The 19,394-nt window shown below is 26.3% G+C and overlaps 1 protein-coding gene and 1 long non-coding RNA gene across 5 annotated transcripts in view; both read left to right on the top strand.

Annotated features, from left to right (window-relative positions):
- The first annotated feature begins 317 nt into the window (after nucleotides 1–317).
- LOC124432386 lies at nucleotides 318–2,218 on the top strand. Of its 4 annotated transcripts, none has more exons than XR_006944237.1 (4): nucleotides 318–477; nucleotides 864–1,000; nucleotides 1,450–1,784; nucleotides 1,851–2,218. It is a non-coding gene; the product is annotated as an uncharacterized LOC124432386 (long non-coding RNA). The 4 variants fall into 4 exon arrangements; XR_006944238.1 differs by having other exon boundaries at nucleotides 858–1,000; XR_006944239.1 differs by lacking the exon at nucleotides 318–477 and adding an exon at nucleotides 543–701.
- Nucleotides 2,219–6,676: 4,458 nt separating this feature from the next.
- Nucleotides 6,677–19,394, top strand: part of LOC124432449 (fatty acyl-CoA reductase wat-like) — a 31,375-nt gene continuing 18,657 nt past the window's right edge. The window contains exons 1-2 of the mRNA XM_046981431.1: nucleotides 6,677–6,784; nucleotides 8,247–8,392. The gene's annotated coding sequence lies outside the window, so the exon portion shown is untranslated. The remainder of the gene's footprint in view (nucleotides 6,785–8,246; nucleotides 8,393–19,394) is intronic.

Raw genomic sequence — 19,394 nt, 5'->3', positions numbered from 1 at the left:
TGACCACTAATGGCTTAATGTGTGATTTCTAATTACTGAAAGGCTTACAAGAGGCCCAATTAGAATTCCGAAATCATATAGTCACAATCAAGGGTGGTTGTATCTCATCGATTTTCGGTATCTTAATAATATAATTTAAACTAGAAAAAGAAATTGACGAAAGCTATCAATTGTTCGAGGTTTGTAGAATGCAATAAACTTGTCAAAGTGAACGCGTAAATTGAAGGTGCCATCTTTATCCTTTATATGAATCGAACATCCCGCGAAAACTAGAATAATACAAGAGCGCCACTATAGTAAGAGTACGAATTACTACCGCAATGTCGCTTAAGTCAGTTGTTTTATTTTTTCTGCTAATCAAAGTAGAAAGGCTTAAATAGAATGAAGAAAATAATCTAAAAGGCATCAATGTATTATCACATTATTATAAATGTTTTAAAGACTCAAACAAATATTAATAATCATAAATTTATCCAGGTTTATATTTTTTTAACCTCTTAAGTTTCATATCTATTGATCATTATAAAATCTATGCATAAACTATAATATACATTAATTAATAAGTAAAGTAGACTGTGTTACAAAATATAAATTGAATTTAGAATCACTAAATACAATTTTTAAATAGTTTTTCAAAATGAAGATCAAGTCAACACGTCATAAAGACAGAGATACATTTCAAATATTATTCAAAAATAAATGTGATTTTTCATAATATTATGTTATTTAATATTGTTTTCTATTTTTTAATTATATTTTTAATTATAATATTTTTTAATTTTATATTTTATATTATAATTCAAATGATTTTCTAAAAGAGTCAACAGAATAGATATTAACGTCTTTTATTGTATAAGTTACAGAAGTCAGGACAATGATGAAATCAAAACCTATTTTCATGAAATGAAAAATGGCTTCAAGAATGAAATCTCCTGAATCTAAGAGAAAATTATTGGAATTTAAAAAGACATGTAAAAGAATTTGTTATATCATTTGCTTGGTAAGAAATGTTATGTCATTGATTCATTTTTAGAATATTTAGCCAAGCGAGATGTTCTATTTCTACAGCTAATATTGGATTAAGTATTTTAAATGACATACTTAATATATTTATTATAATTATATTTCCATAACAATTTTATGTTTTTGATAAATAGCGACAAATCTATGAAACGATTTTTTAAAGTTATTTTTATCAATTCTTACAAGCTATAATGGGTATTATGATTAAAACATATAAAAGAAATAAAATACGCATTCATGATTTGCCAACTAATTCAAATATCTGTGGCGACATTAATTCTAAAATGTAAAATCTCTTTTAGATTTGCTTTCATCACTTTTACTCGATCCAATTATTTTATATTAATAGTATTGGTACAGAAAGTTTTGTCTTCATTGTCAAAATTAATTAAGAGTTACTGCGACACTTTCTACGTCTATTGACAGGGTCACCATAAATGCGGTAAAGTGGTACGACAATAAGGCCGTTCATTTGATGAGCAACGTTTTGCGAAGTTGAACCAATAGACATAGTGAAAAGGTGGGACAAAAGGATAAACAGAATTATTGATATACAATGACCAAATATAGTGAAAACATACAACTAACACATGGGTGGACTAGATTTGGTTGATTCGTTGATAGCGTTGTATCGAATTTAAGAATATATAAGAATAAAAATTCGATCAAAGAAGTGGTACCACCGCATTATGTTTCACCTCTTAGATTTGACGATGGTCAATGCTTGGCTCTTATATAAGCGAGATTCCTCATCGCATTCTGTAAGTACCGGCCGTCAGTATAGTTTATTGAAATTTAAAACTGACATTGCATCTTGTTTATGTCAGGAACACAAAGGAACCTAATAGAAAAGGTGGCGTCCTACTTCAAATGATGTATATAAACAATTGCAAAATAAAAGAAAAAGAGACCAAATACAACGCTACCTGTAGAAGACGTGCGAAAAGATGAAGTGGCACATTGGCCAATTTTTTCAGATAACAGGGGACATAATGTAGGATGTAAGCCCGGATGTAAAGAGTTCCGAAAATTAAATGTTCCAAATGTAATATTCATTTATGTTTAACGCCAAGTACAAACTGTTTTGTTGAATTCCACGCTTAAATTTTCAAACACAAAAGTGCGAATATTATAGACGGTTGTGACCTGAAAGTCACATAGTGAATATACTGCAATAAAATTGTTTAAACAGAAACTTTTTTTTCCATTTGCATATATAGGTTTATAATTGCTGATTTTTCCCTCCCCCAATTTTTTTTGGATTTAAAACCAAAATTCGTCCCATAGAGGGTTAATTCACTGAAATTTTTTTACTTTATATCGAGTTAATAGAATTGACTTTTTTTTTAATATATATTGTTCTGATTTGTTTTTCGACTCGCAATTATTTTTATAACCGATTGCTTATAATAAATTCCTTATCTTAATGTAATTATATCGTTTCAATTCGTCATTTTTATAAATATTTGACAATTGTATATACGTTTTTATATTATAGTATTTTAGATAATCTTTTTTTCTATGTCATTTGATCATATAGATATTTTACATTATTAGTATTTTAGACTTATAATAAATTGTTCGATATATTAATTTTTATATTCAAGTCAAAGTATTGGAATCGAATAAATGATTAATGATAAACGATAAATAATAATGGAAATTGTGTATCTTCGTAGATATGTGCCAGATAATTTCATTTGAATTAGTTTATTGCTAATCATAAATAAACATCTTTTCTTTATTCTTTATTTTTCACGTAAAATTGCCATTATTCTCTCAATTTAATTTTAAGTAAAATATATGGTTTTTACAGCTTGGTTTGTAGCTATAATAAATATGATTAAAGTATTGGTAGAAAATGAAATAGTTTACAACGATCAAACCAGAATGTACTAATTATATAAGAACGACGTTAGTAAATTACTTTTATTTTACGATAATTTATTTTTCAAGTTAATAGATTCTTACGGTTTTTGATTTAATATTTTATAAGATTAGTTAATTACTATAATCATTTTTTTTATATAAAATTATTCATAGTTAAGAATTATAATATTTACATGATTAGTTTGAAAAAGTAATAACAAATCGAAATTATTTAATTTTCTTTAAAATTTTCAGTTACTTAATATTCTTAATAAGGAAACTATATATTATGTTTTATATATTAATTTATAGCAAATAATGTGTTTTACGTAGCAAGTGTTCTTCGTACATTATTACACGTAATTATTTGTCGTAATAGATTAATAATATTCTTTTTAGTTTTACTATTATAGGATTAAAGTTTTTATTAATATTCTTAAGTAATTTTAAAACAAATCTGATCTCAGGAAAAGACTGTGTCAAGTTTGTATCAGCATTGTACAATATGAAAGTTGATTAATCCCTGATATACTTACATATGAGACTTGACACGACATCAACGCGTGTCCAAGCAACATCATAGTGTTTTATGGCAAACTATTGTAAAGGCTCGATGTTAAACTCAGAATTTTAATTTAAAAGTAAATAAAAATAAACTTTTTAATTCCTCTTAATAATATTTCGACACTTTTATGTATTCGTATCAAATGTTAGAACATTTAATACTTGAAATAGCAATTATTATATCTATTTTTTAATATTTCTAATATATATGTATAATTTTAATACATAAATAATTAATATCGACTGTTTAACATGATTGTGCGTTATTTAAAAGTATATGTATATATATATATATATATATATATATATATATATATATATATATATATATATATATATATACTTTATACATATATGTTAATAATTATTATTTTATACAATATATAATATTCTGCTTATTCAATATTATTCATTATTATCTGATATCCTTCTTTTGAAAAGTTCTAATACTGCAAAACAATTAGATTGAAAATTATGTTAATTATCATTGAAGACGTAAATAATATATTGTCTTAGTACATCAATGGTCACCCTGTTTTAGTAAGTAAAATTGAAATGTTATACTAACTCATGCGATAATTTTGTCAGATTCTTAATATAAATGTTAAATGACTATCCTCAGATTTTAACGAACGTTCAATTTGTTAAGTTCAATATAATAACATAGGTTCGAAACGAATAAGTACAAAGAATTCTGAAAATTATCTCTTCACAATATCACGTAATTTTTAAATTTCATTTTTATATATCTACTTTTTAACAAATTTGATTTTAGCTTTATATCCAAAATTGTTATTGTGTCTTAAATATACATTATGATTGGTATTATGTAATTATATTAACATAAATAAGATTAAGATTTTTTTTATTTAATTTTTATATAAGTGCGCCTGAAAGAAGGCTTCACTTTGTACTTTTGTAATACTTGTACTTTCGAGAGGGATCGTCCAGTAAAAAATGTTGTTTTATAAGGCAGTAACCATATTATAGCAACATAAGAATGTTTCTTATTCAACTTCGAGCTAATAATTACATTAATTTAAAAAATTAATTTCAAAATTTTTATGATGCATTGTAGAATTTATTTATAAGATATAAAAAGGCAAAAAAGAATGCAACAAATAATGCCAAAAGAAAAAGAAAGATTAAACTTTCAATCTTACTGATAGTTCTATTGAGTTAGATAATATCACTCTAAACAAGATTGATAATTCGTCTCGAACATATTATCTAGCTTTACTTTGACTAATACACATTCGCTCAATCTCGGAAGATCAACTAAAACTTCCCCATCTTGGATTGAGAAAAATGGGGGACAGAAAGTTTTATTTTTATGACTAAAGTAACGTCACTCTTTTGCCAAAAGTCCAGGTATTTTTCTCAGAGCAAGTTCAGGATTACTGACTAACTTTCACAAATGATCGAATAATCTCTCTATTTTATGAACGTTTTATATAGGTTTATAAATATAACAAAAATATATATCTATTTGAATTTATTATTATTATTTATTATCTGTATTTCTTATTTTACGCATAAAAGTTTTGAAAAGTTTTGAAAAAACTTAATTTTATATATCTTTTACTAAATTAACGAGTCTTTTTGCATTTAGTTACAATTCTATTTATTTCCTATTAATTACTTCTTATACATTTAGAGATCGATATGATGGTAGTACCGATAAAAGTCGACGAAGTAATAAGAAATGGCTGCTGCAAAAATCGTCTCGAGTATTAGTACATCAATCGAATAAGTACTAATTGATACGCAATACCGACTTCTTTCAATTTATTTATATCCGTAAATACTTTTTTTTAATTCACATAAGAACTTTTTATTTTGATCATGTCAGCCCTTCTTTAAACGCCAAATAATTATAAGTATGATATTAGCAATATAATCAATAATTTTTGTTATATTCGTGCACCATAAAATAGATGGATCTTTCAGTACTTAGTTATAGACTTCGGAAAATTATATTAAAATTATACAGCTAAGTATCTCACGGACAAGCACCACTTATAAATGTGTTAGTATGTGACAAGTATGGGATGCTACTTTGAAAGAATTCTTTTAATTTTTAACAATAAGTAAGGTGGCGCACATTCGGTCGGTATGCAAAAGTTCAAATTATTTTTCGCAACAGCTATTTCTTTCATACGCATTTATCAAAACTCCCATCATTTCTGCTCTTCCAAATCGATCTGCAAACGTATAGATGAACATAAACCTGAAGATATTCAAAACTTCTTATCTCATTAATTTGAATGATTCATTTTGATTGTTCATTTTTCTATTTTTTAGAATGGATTTTTCCATTCACCTCACATTAGTGTGATTGATGATTGATTAATGATTCTATTAGAAAAAACAATTTAAAAAAAAAATATTATAATCGAATATTATTTACGCATGTTACAATGTTATGACGTTATTTTTCTTCGTATAATCGAGCGACCACAAGATCGTTATTAACTCCGATTGGATAAAAAGTAATCAGTTCTTACATTTATGCTTCTATAATATTGTAAAATTATAAATAATGAGAAAATCGTTTGGTCTGTGAGCGTTTGTAATGTAATGTGTGATCGTAACTAAAAGGTCGTATATTTCGGATTAAAAGAATTTACCTAAAAGTATAAAGTCACTTCCTTAGATTAAATTTGCATACGTAAATAATACATAGCAACAGTTTCCTTAAGAACTATAGCCTTAATAATGTTTACTAATGTTTATTTCATGATTTCGTCAACTAGGAAAAATGCTTATCTTAGCATATATTACCATTTTTTAAAGTTCGTTCCTTTTTTATTAAATAACTCGGTATACATATATATATATATATATATATATATATATATATATATATATATGTATGTACGTATGGTCGTTATATAAATATGAATGTTTTAAAAATAATAGGTAATGGAAAATACATTATGTTAAATATGACTTGTGAAATGACTTGTAAATGACTTCCGTTGCTCTGAACCCTATTTTAAAAAGAAATATGACTTTCAAAACTACATTTATGAAAGTTAAAATTATTTATAAAATAAATTGTAAGTAAAAGAATAAAAAGCACAATTGTTGAAATCTTATGAACGGAGCTTAACCCATTGAAATCAAATTATAAATTTAAATCTATACGTTATTGTGTCAAGTTTAGATAGATTAAATAGTGGATATAAAAGGTATCTATTTTCTGCAATAAAATTCAGTGAAACGGTAAGCTTCATTCGAGTAACGTTAATAGATGACTGATCTTGATAACTTCGTAAATAACATAATAAATTCTTATTCTGCGTAATGGAAAATACTTCTGAAAGTAAGTAAAATTTATATGTTCATTAAAAATATCATAATTTTTATTTTACATCAATAGAAAATTTTACAATGTAGAAGTGAAACAATACGATTGTCACATGAAAATCAAATTGTCTCTCGTCAAATATTTCTTACTATAATTACAAGCCTTCTTCTTATTAATAAATATAATAAATATGAAATCATACTATATAATAATAAGGCTTAAAATAATTACAAATTAAATGGTACTGGTACCATTTGATACAATATAAATCCAAATTATGGAATAGAATTTGAAATAGCATCAATTATGAATAAAATGAAATGTAAATGAAATATAAATCACTTTTCCATTATTTCTACATTGCACGAAATTAGTAAGTCTGTACTTGAGACGAATATCCAAGATTGAAAATTATTAAAATGTTTGCTAACAAGTATATTGTCGGTGACTGTGTATATAGATATAAACCCCATTAGTATATGTAGTTGTTGAACAAATCTCTTTTATATTTTATTGTTTGTAAAATTCAAATACGAATAATAAAACCGCTTGCTTGACAAAGAATTTACAAATGTTATATACTCATATATATGGGCATGTAAATAGGCAATGGAAAAAAATGCTTCGCGTTCAGATGTATAGCTTTTGAACGTTTCATACGAAATTAATAGATCGATAAGTATTATTTATAAGTATACGCTAATTTAGACAAAAGGTAATTTTTTCAAAAAAAAAGAAAAAAATGCTAAGAAAAATAATTTATTACAGTTATAAAATTGTGAGCACAAATTCATGTCGAGTGTATATTTCTAAAGTAATAGTCGTCGTCGCAGCTTGATAACTGAGATCAAGGGGTGACCAACAATTTATAATACTGTGACCCTGTCGAGTCGTTGGCAAAAAAATTATTATAAAATTTGGACAGTTAGAAGACACTTGCACGCCTGGATAGTATCAAATGTAAATTAACATGACGGACATGGTCGGACGCATTATTTCAATCAATAAATGTTAAGAGAAATTTGTTTTTAATGGATAGCATTTCTAGTATTTGTTCAAGCAAATCATTCCTGATTAATATTTCCATCATACTTATTTCATTATTTACATCAATTGATTCACTTCTATCATTTTCTTTTTACTCAAAATCGTGTCAAGGTCCCAATATTATAATTCCTTCGATTCATCCTGACCTTATCTGTCACATTTCGAATACATATGAAAGTATGTATCCCTACTTAACAGATTTTCTGTGACATCAAAAACTTGAAAAAATGATTCTGACAAACAATTGATTAATGTATGTTCCTTTCAACCAAAGAATTACATTCTCCGTTATTTCTTCAAATCAGTAAAATTAGCAATGATATCGTTTCGTAACATGGTTATTGAGACACCCTACACATTTTATTAATCATATGGATCTTTAATTGAATGATCTGACTCTAATGAATGTTTGTTATCTTTTATGTTATAGAGTTTCGTCCATGTATCAACGGCTTATGCCAATTGTCTTGAAAATCTGATCGAGGAGAAATTTTATGATCCACCGTTGAATGACGACGAATTCATCGATTTGATGGAATCTATGGATGAGAAATTGCTCGATGATATTACACCGCAGTAAGTCTATCACCGAATTTTGATTTCACGATTGTTTTCTCCTATTATATTTCCATACAATCGTGATAGGCATTTGTCAAGCGAAATGATTAGCTGTACACGTATACAATCTTGAAAAATCTGAGTTATTTTAGGTCCTTTAGCAGATTTCTTGAATCTAACTTTCTTTTTTTTTATCGATCCTATAGTCATTGTTCTCTATTCATGTTTCTCAGATTATTTATAATTTAAAAATAATAGAAAATAGTTTGACAGCATAAAAAAATTTGGTAAGCGATGCCCCAATTTTTAATGCGTTAAGATAGGACCCTCATTCTCTCGAGAGAGAATCAATGTCAAAACATGTCGATGTTTACAATTATCTTTAAGACACTTATACGAACTCATCTTTACGATGAATCGCTAAATGTAATCTTAGTACCCGGAGATCCGACGACTAATTGCCTGTGACGTAGCGAATAATCGAAGGTAGCGTCAATTAATCACGTTTAATCGAAACATTTTCGATCAAACCAAATGACGTTTAGAAATAAATTAAATTGCCACGTATTGTAGTCTTTCAGATCTATCGAAGAAATTCCAATTTATAATTATATATTTACGGATAATCCAATCACTTTTACAGAATCATCCAATCTTTATTAAGGAATTCAGAAAAATGTCGACGAAGAACATACTATTATTATACCGACTAATGAAGCAATTTGATACAGCAGCTTTTGAAAATATAACAAAATATCGACCAATTTATTTTATCTACACGTATTTTCTACAAATAGTACCAGTTTTTATAATCGATACGATCTGTTTAATTACGAGTAAGCTGCCAAGATATATTTGTCTTATCATTTTTTATAGAAAAAATGATTTATCAGACTAAAATAAAAAAAATGGCCTGCCTTATACTTTCTTGTTCAAGGCTGATTAATTTCAATATTAGGCTAATAGTTTCTAATAGTTCTTATCATTGCAGTTTGATTCTACAAAATTATAGATAAATATATACAAATTATAAACAAATATACATAAATATTCTAAATATATATAGACATATATACATAAGTATAGACAAATAATAGATAAATATTCTTTCTCTGAATATGATTTTAGTAATGCTCAGATTACCAAGAAGCTTAATAGAGTCAACTTTACAAAAATGCTTTTACAGATTTAAAAATTCTATGTTCGGATATAGAATTAGCATTGTTTCACATTTTTCGACATTTCTTCGAAAACAAAACTGATCTTACCCTAATTCAGTCTTTTTATTAGACAGTTTTACTATTTTATTATTTTTTATTAGACAGTTTTAACGCTTCGAGTCCGCTAACGTAGTCTTATTTCTTCATTATGAGCAAAAAGTGAAAACGCAGTGTTACAACATTTATTTCCATATTTTGACAAAAAATCATAGATGTAATCTTCAATATTTTATCGAATTGCATTTTATCGAAAGAATATTATTATTAAAATATTAAATTTTTATTGGTAAATTTTTTGTTCAATTTCGTTTAATTTGATTTAATTTCGTTATAAAACGTGCACAATTTCTAGTTATTATTTGATACAACGTAAAGCTATTAGCTGAAACAAATCTATTAATACGTTATTTAGTTTTACCTTAGAAAATTCAGTATATTCGTTTGCTAAATATAAATTTCACCAATATAAGTAACTCTTTCTAAGTTTAATATTTCCTGTAATATTTTATCCAAGATTTAACTTCCCGTTTAAATTTTAAGTAAAAATTAATTGAAAATATGATATCAAGAAGCTACATTTCCTATTTGGATAAATGTTTAAATAACAATTCATTGCGGTATTCAGCATGGATATTTGCAAATTAAACTTGGTATCCAGCTGTTCATATCGCTTTATATGCTTGATCGTGAATGTATTAGTGTATGAGAAATAGTGTGTTCAACTTTGAAAACCTTTTTCTAAACCATTATTTTTAATTGTTTTTCATATATTTGGAAAGGCATTTCATTGTAATTTTTTACATGACTTCCATCAAAGTCATTGTGGAACTAAGTAGAGAATATTTTCCGTCTAAATATTAATTTTAACTTTAACATTAGAAAAGATACAGAAAACAAACAATTGAGGAGGCTGCTTTCTATTATGCTTTATTGCTACCACTTTCTAATATGGGTAATTAGAAAGAAGGAGACTTTTGAAAATTCTTTATCAATTTTCGTCTTCTTTAAAGTATCTATTAAATGTATTAAATATAAAAACTATTCAGTGAAGACACAGAATCGTAGAGTTGAATGAAAATCTAATCACAAGATAAAAATAATAATCGATTGTAAATGAAAGACTCACAGAATTTTCGACAATTTCTTCCATACGTTTAGAGACACTTTTATCTTTCTTCCTACGTATTGAAACGTAAATGTAGGTGATGCCAGGACATCCTCGTAATAATTTTTCAATTAACATTTTTCCCATAAAACCTGTACCACCGGTTATAAAAAGACATTGATTTACGTAGAAGGATTGAATCGTCGTTAATTTGTCGATGTTTTCAACTGAAGATAGAGTTTCATTTGGCGAATATTCGTTCGATTTTCCAAGCTTCAAATTCTTTTTCGCTACAGCTATCTCCTGGTCGTCCGCTTTTATTTGCACTTCCATCATTTCTATTCCTTCAAATCGATCTGTAAACAAAAATATTAACATATATTCTTCGATCGTTCTTTTTCTAATTTTTAGCACGAGTTCTTCCACTTATCTCTTATTAGTAGGCTAAAAATTCTATTAAAAAAAAATATTATAATCGTACCTTCGAATATTATTCAAGCATTCCCATGTGATTAACTGATTTTTGTTCACATAATCAAGCTATCACACTATCTTAATTAATACTGATTGAATGAAAACAGATCATGACTATTCTTACATGTATGCTTCTATAATATTCTAAGCCACTAATTCATTTATAATATTTTAAACTTATAAAGATGTAATTGGAAAATCGTTTGAACTGTGATCAGTTGAAAATAACTCAGTATCTCGATATGTGTGTCTACTTATATACATGCATATTTATATATGATCGTTCCGTTATTCAAGCGCGCCAGAATGTAAAATAATTTGCAAACTAGAAAGTACTAAATAAAATCTTGCAATATATCTTTGAGGTGTTCACCTTAATCGATTGTCTTAATATGTTTTCTTTTCTAACAATGAATAAATAAAAGATGTGATTTCCTGTGGTCAGAATTCACCTTGAATTTATTTCATAGATAAATCGACACTTATGGTTTCACCAGGTCAAGCAAAAAATAGATGAGAAATTTGATTTGTATCGCCACTAGAAATTCATTCATAATTAATACATATTTCATTTTGCGTTTACGTATAACAACAAAACGAATATGCAAGAATTATATATTTAAATACATTTATACATAAGAAGATTAAAGCAGGAATACAGTTAACACTCAATGTGGTCTAAGATGATCGCTTTGTCATTTTATGTTAATTACACATACTAATGAGGTTTATATCTATATACACAGTCACCGACAATATACTTGTTAGAGAACATTTTAATAATTTTCAATCTTGGATATTCGTCTCAAGTACAGACTTACTAATTTCGTGCAATGTAGAAATAATGGAAAAGTGATTTATATTTCATTTACATTTCATTTTATTCATAATTGATGCTATTTCAAATTCTATTCCATAATTTGGATTTATATTGTATCAAATGGTACCAGTACCATTTAATTTGTAATTATTTTAAGCCTTATTATTATATAGTATGATTTCATATTTATTATATTTATTAATAAGAAGAAGGCTTATAATTATAGTAAGAAATATTTGACGAGAGACAATTTGATTTTCATGTGACAATCGTATTGTTTCACTTCTACATTGTAAAATTTTCTATTGATGTAAAATAAAAATTATGATATTTTTAATGAACATATAAATTTTACTTACTTTCAGAAGTATTTTCCATTACGCAGAATAAGAATTTATTATGTTATTTACGAAGTTATCAGAATCAGTCATCTATTAACGTTACTCGAATGAAGCTTACCGTTTCACTGAATTTTATTGCAGAAAATAGATACCTTTTATATCCACTATTTAACCTATCTAATCTTGACACAATAACGTATAGATTTAAATTTATAACTTGATTTCAATGGGTTAAGTTACATTCATAAGATTTCAACAATTGTGCTTGCCGTATATCTTAAAAAGTGCAAAGTTATTCGATTAAACTGATAAATAATTTAAAACTTCTTTGATCTGCCTTTTACCTAATACCTTTACCTTTTACCTTGATACCTATTCTTCTACTTAGAATTTATTTTATGAATAATTTTAACTTTTATAAATGTAATTTTGAAAGTCATATTTCTTTTTAAAATATGGGTCAGAGCAACGGAAGTCACTTAAAAGTCATTTTACTTGTCATATTTAACATAATGTATTTTCCATTACCTATTATTTTTAAAACCTTCATATATATATATATATAACTTATTTTTATAGTAACTCGTTTTAATTAGGGTGAAGTGATAAACGAAAATATGTTTCTCTGTGAACAAAGAAACGACAATTTACGATTATTATTCACAATGTTAAATTTTATTTAATATATATTATAAAATTTCTTATAGCTCTCGTGTTACTTTTCTCTTCTACGTTATATTTCATACTGTCCGTTTCTCTTCCAAATCTTTACGGCTCGGTTTGTGGGTCACAAAAGAAATTTTAAATAATAAAGAACAATGGAAGGGCGAGCTTTGAGATGCGCGGCAAATCTATCTGAAGAAAGTATACTTTCTTTACATCTCCCCCCCCCCTCCCGGGATAAAATGTCTACAATTTTTAGTCCTCTTTTCCATCTTCTGATATCGGAAGTAGTTTTGTTAAGTGGAAGAATCTGGTTTCTTGTTTTTGTTTCCCTGTTTTTATTTCGTATATAAATTATGAAATTTTTTTTATTATTTGCAAAGGGCCAATTCTCAATTCGTCTAATTTCTTTCTATTCAATCTATTCAATCTATTGCCATCTTTTATATATACCAGATCTCCTGTGTTAAACTGGTGATTCTTTCTATTTTTGTTAAATATCTTTTTGTTATATTCATGTGATTTTTTTGTTCTTTCTAGGGCTAGTTCTTTATCTCTTACCCTGCATCTTATTTTGTTTGCTAGAGTCTGATTCAGATCCAATCTAAATTCGTCTTCATATGTTTGTTAAAATTTACTTTAACTTCTTTTATTTCTTCATTTCTATCCAATGTATTTATATGTTTTTTGTTTGTGTTTCTCTCTTTTGGGATATCTGTAAGTTTTCATCCTGAGTTAGTTTGAATTTCTTTATCATTTCCAACCCAATAATGAAATTTTCAAAATATACATCTTTTGTTAATTCTTCAATTATTCGTTCTTCAATTCATTCAATCCGATATTTTCTTCTTTCATATTAAGTAAAAGTGTTTTCATTAATTTTAATTCCTTCGAACAATCTGCTTTAAATTTTCTATTTTCATACAATAAATATTGTTTCTCTGATTCTAATTTATCACATAACACACAATACTGATGTAATTTGTTTGATATCTCATCATAATTTGATTGCTTTTCTATCAAATATTCCATTTCCTTAAACATATTCTTATTTTCTTGCGTAAGATATTTCACTTCATTTTGCATAGATTTTATTTTCTCATCTCATATTGTTCCTTAATAACGTTTAAATTATCAGTTTCGTTAAACAAATTTTGAGTGTCATTTGTAAAATCTTTAGTAGTCTTATTATATCCAAAATGTTTAGATAAAACTGCACAAAATTCTGATAATAGTAAAAATATGTCTATAGTACTGTCTTGTATTGCCAATGTCTGATTTAATTTTTCCTCAACTTCTATCCTCGAATTGCTTTTGTTTATTCTGGTTTCTTTTGTGTTTTCTTTTTTAAACCAACAGGCGTCCTCTGAATGATATCTAATTCCTTTGTTTAGTTTTTCACAGTTCTTACATGATCTTTTTTCTTCAAATTTCTTGTTATTGTCTTGTCTTTCCTCTTTCTTTTTTTTTTAATTGTTCTTACTTAGTAGATTTTCATATTTCTTTATCTCCTATAATAGTTCTGTTGAGTCTTGACACTTTTCTCTGTCTATTTTACCTCTTATAAATTCTGGTAATCCTGCTGCTATAAGCATTATCAGAGTCTTCATAACTATATTGTTGTCCATATCGAGTAGTAGTTTTTCCTTCTTCATAGCGTACTCCATCAGTGAACCTTCCTTATATCTGTAGGATGTAGCGTATATACCTGTATTCCATCCCTTGTCTGCAAATGATTTCAAGAACCTTTGTTTCCATTCGTTCCAACTAGCCTCTATTGTTAACAATGTTAATGTTGCTGAGTGCCAGTCTAAACATGCTTTGTCAAGGAATAATCTTAGGATTTCAATTTTTATGTTATTTTTTTTAATTTCGAATCTTTGACATTCTCTTTCGAATGTCTGCAACCATTGTTCTGCATTTGAGTGTCTACATCCAAATTTTTCGATCATGAATTTTTCCGATATATCCTTTAAATCTATTTGGTGTTCTTTATTCTGTGTGGGTTCTACTATGTCTGTTTCTACTATTTCGTCTAGGAATAGATCATTAAACATTAAATTGCCATTCTCATCGAAATACGTACTGTTCATCTCCCGTGTGCATTTAATCCATATTTCTTTTTTTTGGCCTCTTTGATTGAGGCTTTTTTTTATTCTCTTATAGCTTTTTGTTTTTATTAGTTCGCTGTGATTACTTACAAATTTTTCATTTTCCGGCAATATATATCTTTCTTTGTCCTCAGTTGTGATAGAGGTTATAGCAATCACGTTTGTTTTTCTGTCGCTTGGTGATGCCATGCATTTAAATGCGAACTGTAGTTTTCTTTCCATTATAAACAAAATTGTCGTTTTATAATAACTTATTTTTCATAGTAACTCGTTTTAATCAGGATGAAGTGATAAACGAAAATATGTTTCTCTGTGAACAAAGAAACGACAATTTACGATTATTATTCACAATGTTAAATTTTATTTAATATATATTATAAATTTTCTTATAGCTCTCGTGATACTCTTCTCATCTATATTATATTTCATATTGTCCGTTTCTCTTCCAAATCTTAACGGCTCGGTTTGTAGGTCACAAAAGAAATTGTAAATAATAAAGGACAATGGAAGGGCGGGATATGAGACGCGTGGTGAATCTATCTGAAGAAAGTATACTTTCTTTACATATATATATAAAGATATATATATATACATATATACCGAGTTATTTAATAAAAATGGAACGAACTTTAAAAAATTGTAATATATGCTAAGATAAGCATTTTTCCTAGTTGACGAAATCATGAAATAAACATTAGTAAACATTATTAAGGCTATAGTTCTTAAGGAAACTGTTGCTATGTATTATTTACGTATGCAAATTTAATCTAAGGAAGTGACTTTATACTTTTAGGTAAATTCTTTTAATCCGAAATATACGACCTTTTAGTTACGATCACACATTACATTACAAACGCTCACAGACCAAACGATTTTCTCATTATTTATAATTTTACAATATTATAGAAGCATAAATGTAAGAACTGATTACTTTTTATCCAATCGGAGTTAATAACGATCTTGTGGTCGCTCGATTATACGAAGAAAAATAACGTCATAACATTGTAACATGCGTAAATAATATTCGATTATAATATTTTTTTTTTAAATTGTTTTTTCTAATAGAATCATTAATCAATCATCAATCACACTAATGTGAGGTGAATGGAAAAATCCATTCTAAAAAATAGAAAAATGAACAATCAAAATGAATCATTCAAATTAATGAGATAAGAAGTTTTGAATATCTTCAGGTTTATGTTCATCTATACGTTTGCAGATCGATTTGGAAGAGCAGAAATGATGGGAGTTTTGATAAATGCGTATGAAAGAAATAGCTGTTGCGAAAAATAATTTGAACTTTTGCATACCGACCGAATGTGCGCCACCTTACTTATTGTTAAAAATTAAAAGAATTCTTTCAAAGTAGCATCCCATACTTGTCACATACTAACACATTTATAAGTGGTGCTTGTCCGTGAGATACTTAGCTGTATAATTTTAATATAATTTTCCGAAGTCTATAACTAAGTACTGAAAGATCCATCTATTTTATGGTGCACGAATATAACAAAAATTATTGATTATATTGCTAATATCATACTTATAATTATTTGGCGTTTAAAGAAGGGCTGACATGATCAAAATAAAAAGTTCTTATGTGAATTAAAAAAAAGTATTTACGGATATAAATAAATTGAAAGAAGTCGGTATTGCGTATCAATTAGTACTTATTCGATTGATGTACTAATACTCGAGACGATTTTTGCAGCAGCCATTTCTTATTACTTCGTCGACTTTTATCGGTACTACCATCATATCGATCTCTAAATGTATAAGAAGTAATTAATAGGAAATAAATAGAATTGTAACTAAATGCAAAAAGACTCGTTAATTTAGTAAAAGATATATAAAATTAAGTTTTTTCAAAACTTTTCAAAACTTTTATGCGTAAAATAAGAAATACAGATAATAAATAATAATAATAAATTCAAATAGATATATATTTTTGTTATATTTATAAACCTATATAAAACGTTCATAAAATAGAGAGATTATTCGATCATTTGTGAAAGTTAGTCAGTAATCCTGAACTTGCTCTGAGAAAAATACCTGGACTTTTGGCAAAAGAGTGACGTTACTTTAGTCATAAAAATAAAACTTTCTGTCCCCCATTTTTCTCAATCCAAGATGGGGAAGTTTTAGTTGATCTTCCGAGATTGAGCGAATGTGTATTAGTCAAAGTAAAGCTAGATAATATGTTCGAGACGAATTATCAATCTTGTTTAGAGTGATATTATCTAACTCAATAGAACTATCAGTAAGATTGAAAGTTTAATCTTTCTTTTTCTTTTGGCATTATTTGTTGCATTCTTTTTTGCCTTTTTATATCTTATAAATAAATTCTACAATGCATCATAAAAATTTTGAAATTAATTTTTTAAATTAATGTAATTATTAGCTCGAAGTTGAATAAGAAACATTCTTATGTTGCTATAATATGGTTACTGCCTTATAAAACAACATTTTTTACTGGACGATCCCTCTCGAAAGTACAAGTATTACAAAAGTACAAAGTGAAGCCTTCTTTCAGGCGCACTTATATAAAAATTAAATAAAAAAAATCTTAATCTTATTTATGTTAATATAATTACATAATACCAATCATAATGTATATTTAAGACACAATAACAATTTTGGATATAAAGCTAAAATCAAATTTGTTAAAAAGTAGATATATAAAAATGAAATTTAAAAATTACGTGATATTGTGAAGAGATAATTTTCAGAATTCTTTGTACTTATTCGTTTCGAACCTATGTTATTATATTGAACTTAACAAATTGAACGTTCGTTAAAATCTGAGGATAGTCATTTAACATTTATATTAAGAATCTGACAAAATTATCGCATGAGTTAGTATAACATTTCAATTTTACTTACTAAAACAGGGTGACCATTGATGTACTAAGACAATATATTATTTACGTCTTCAATGATAATTAACATAATTTTCAATCTAATTGTTTTGCAGTATTAGAACTTTTCAAAAGAAGGATATCAGATAATAATGAATAATATTGAATAAGCAGAATATTATATATTGTATAAAATAATAATTATTAACATATATGTATAAAGTATATATATATATATATATATATATATATATATATATATATATATATATATATATATACATATACTTTTAAATAACGCACAATCATGTTAAACAGTCGATATTAATTATTTATGTATTAAAATTATACATATATATTAGAAATATTAAAAAATAGATATAATAATTGCTATTTCAAGTATTAAATGTTCTAACATTTGATACGAATACATAAAAGTGTCGAAATATTATTAAGAGGAATTAAAAAGTTTATTTTTATTTACTTTTAAATTAAAATTCTGAGTTTAACATCGAGCCTTTACAATAGTTTGCCATAAAACACTATGATGTTGCTTGGACACGCGTTGATGTCGTGTCAAGTCTCATATGTAAGTATATCAGGGATTAATCAACTTTCATATTGTACAATGCTGATACAAACTTGACACAGTCTTTTCCTGAGATCAGATTTGTTTTAAAATTACTTAAGAATATTAATAAAAACTTTAATCCTATAATAGTAAAACTAAAAAGAATATTATTAATCTATTACGACAAATAATTACGTGTAATAATGTACGAAGAACACTTGCTACGTAAAACACATTATTTGCTATAAATTAATATATAAAACATAATATATAGTTTCCTTATTAAGAATATTAAGTAACTGAAAATTTTAAAGAAAATTAAATAATTTCGATTTGTTATTACTTTTTCAAACTAATCATGTAAATATTATAATTCTTAACTATGAATAATTTTATATAAAAAAAATGATTATAGTAATTAACTAATCTTATAAAATATTAAATCAAAAACCGTAAGAATCTATTAACTTGAAAAATAAATTATCGTAAAATAAAAGTAATTTACTAACGTCGTTCTTATATAATTAGTACATTCTGGTTTGATCGTTGTAAACTATTTCATTTTCTACCAATACTTTAATCATATTTATTATAGCTACAAACCAAGCTGTAAAAACCATATATTTTACTTAAAATTAAATTGAGAGAATAATGGCAATTTTACGTGAAAAATAAAGAATAAAGAAAAGATGTTTATTTATGATTAGCAATAAACTAATTCAAATGAAATTATCTGGCACATATCTACGAAGATACACAATTTCCATTATTATTTATCGTTTATCATTAATCATTTATTCGATTCCAATACTTTGACTTGAATATAAAAATTAATATATCGAACAATTTATTATAAG

The sequence above is a fragment of the Vespa crabro genome, chromosome 25 (assembly GCF_910589235.1).
Source record: "Vespa crabro chromosome 25, iyVesCrab1.2, whole genome shotgun sequence".
Classification (NCBI taxonomy): domain Eukaryota; kingdom Metazoa; phylum Arthropoda; class Insecta; order Hymenoptera; family Vespidae; genus Vespa; species Vespa crabro.
This window is presented reverse-complemented; position numbering and strand designations above follow the sequence as displayed.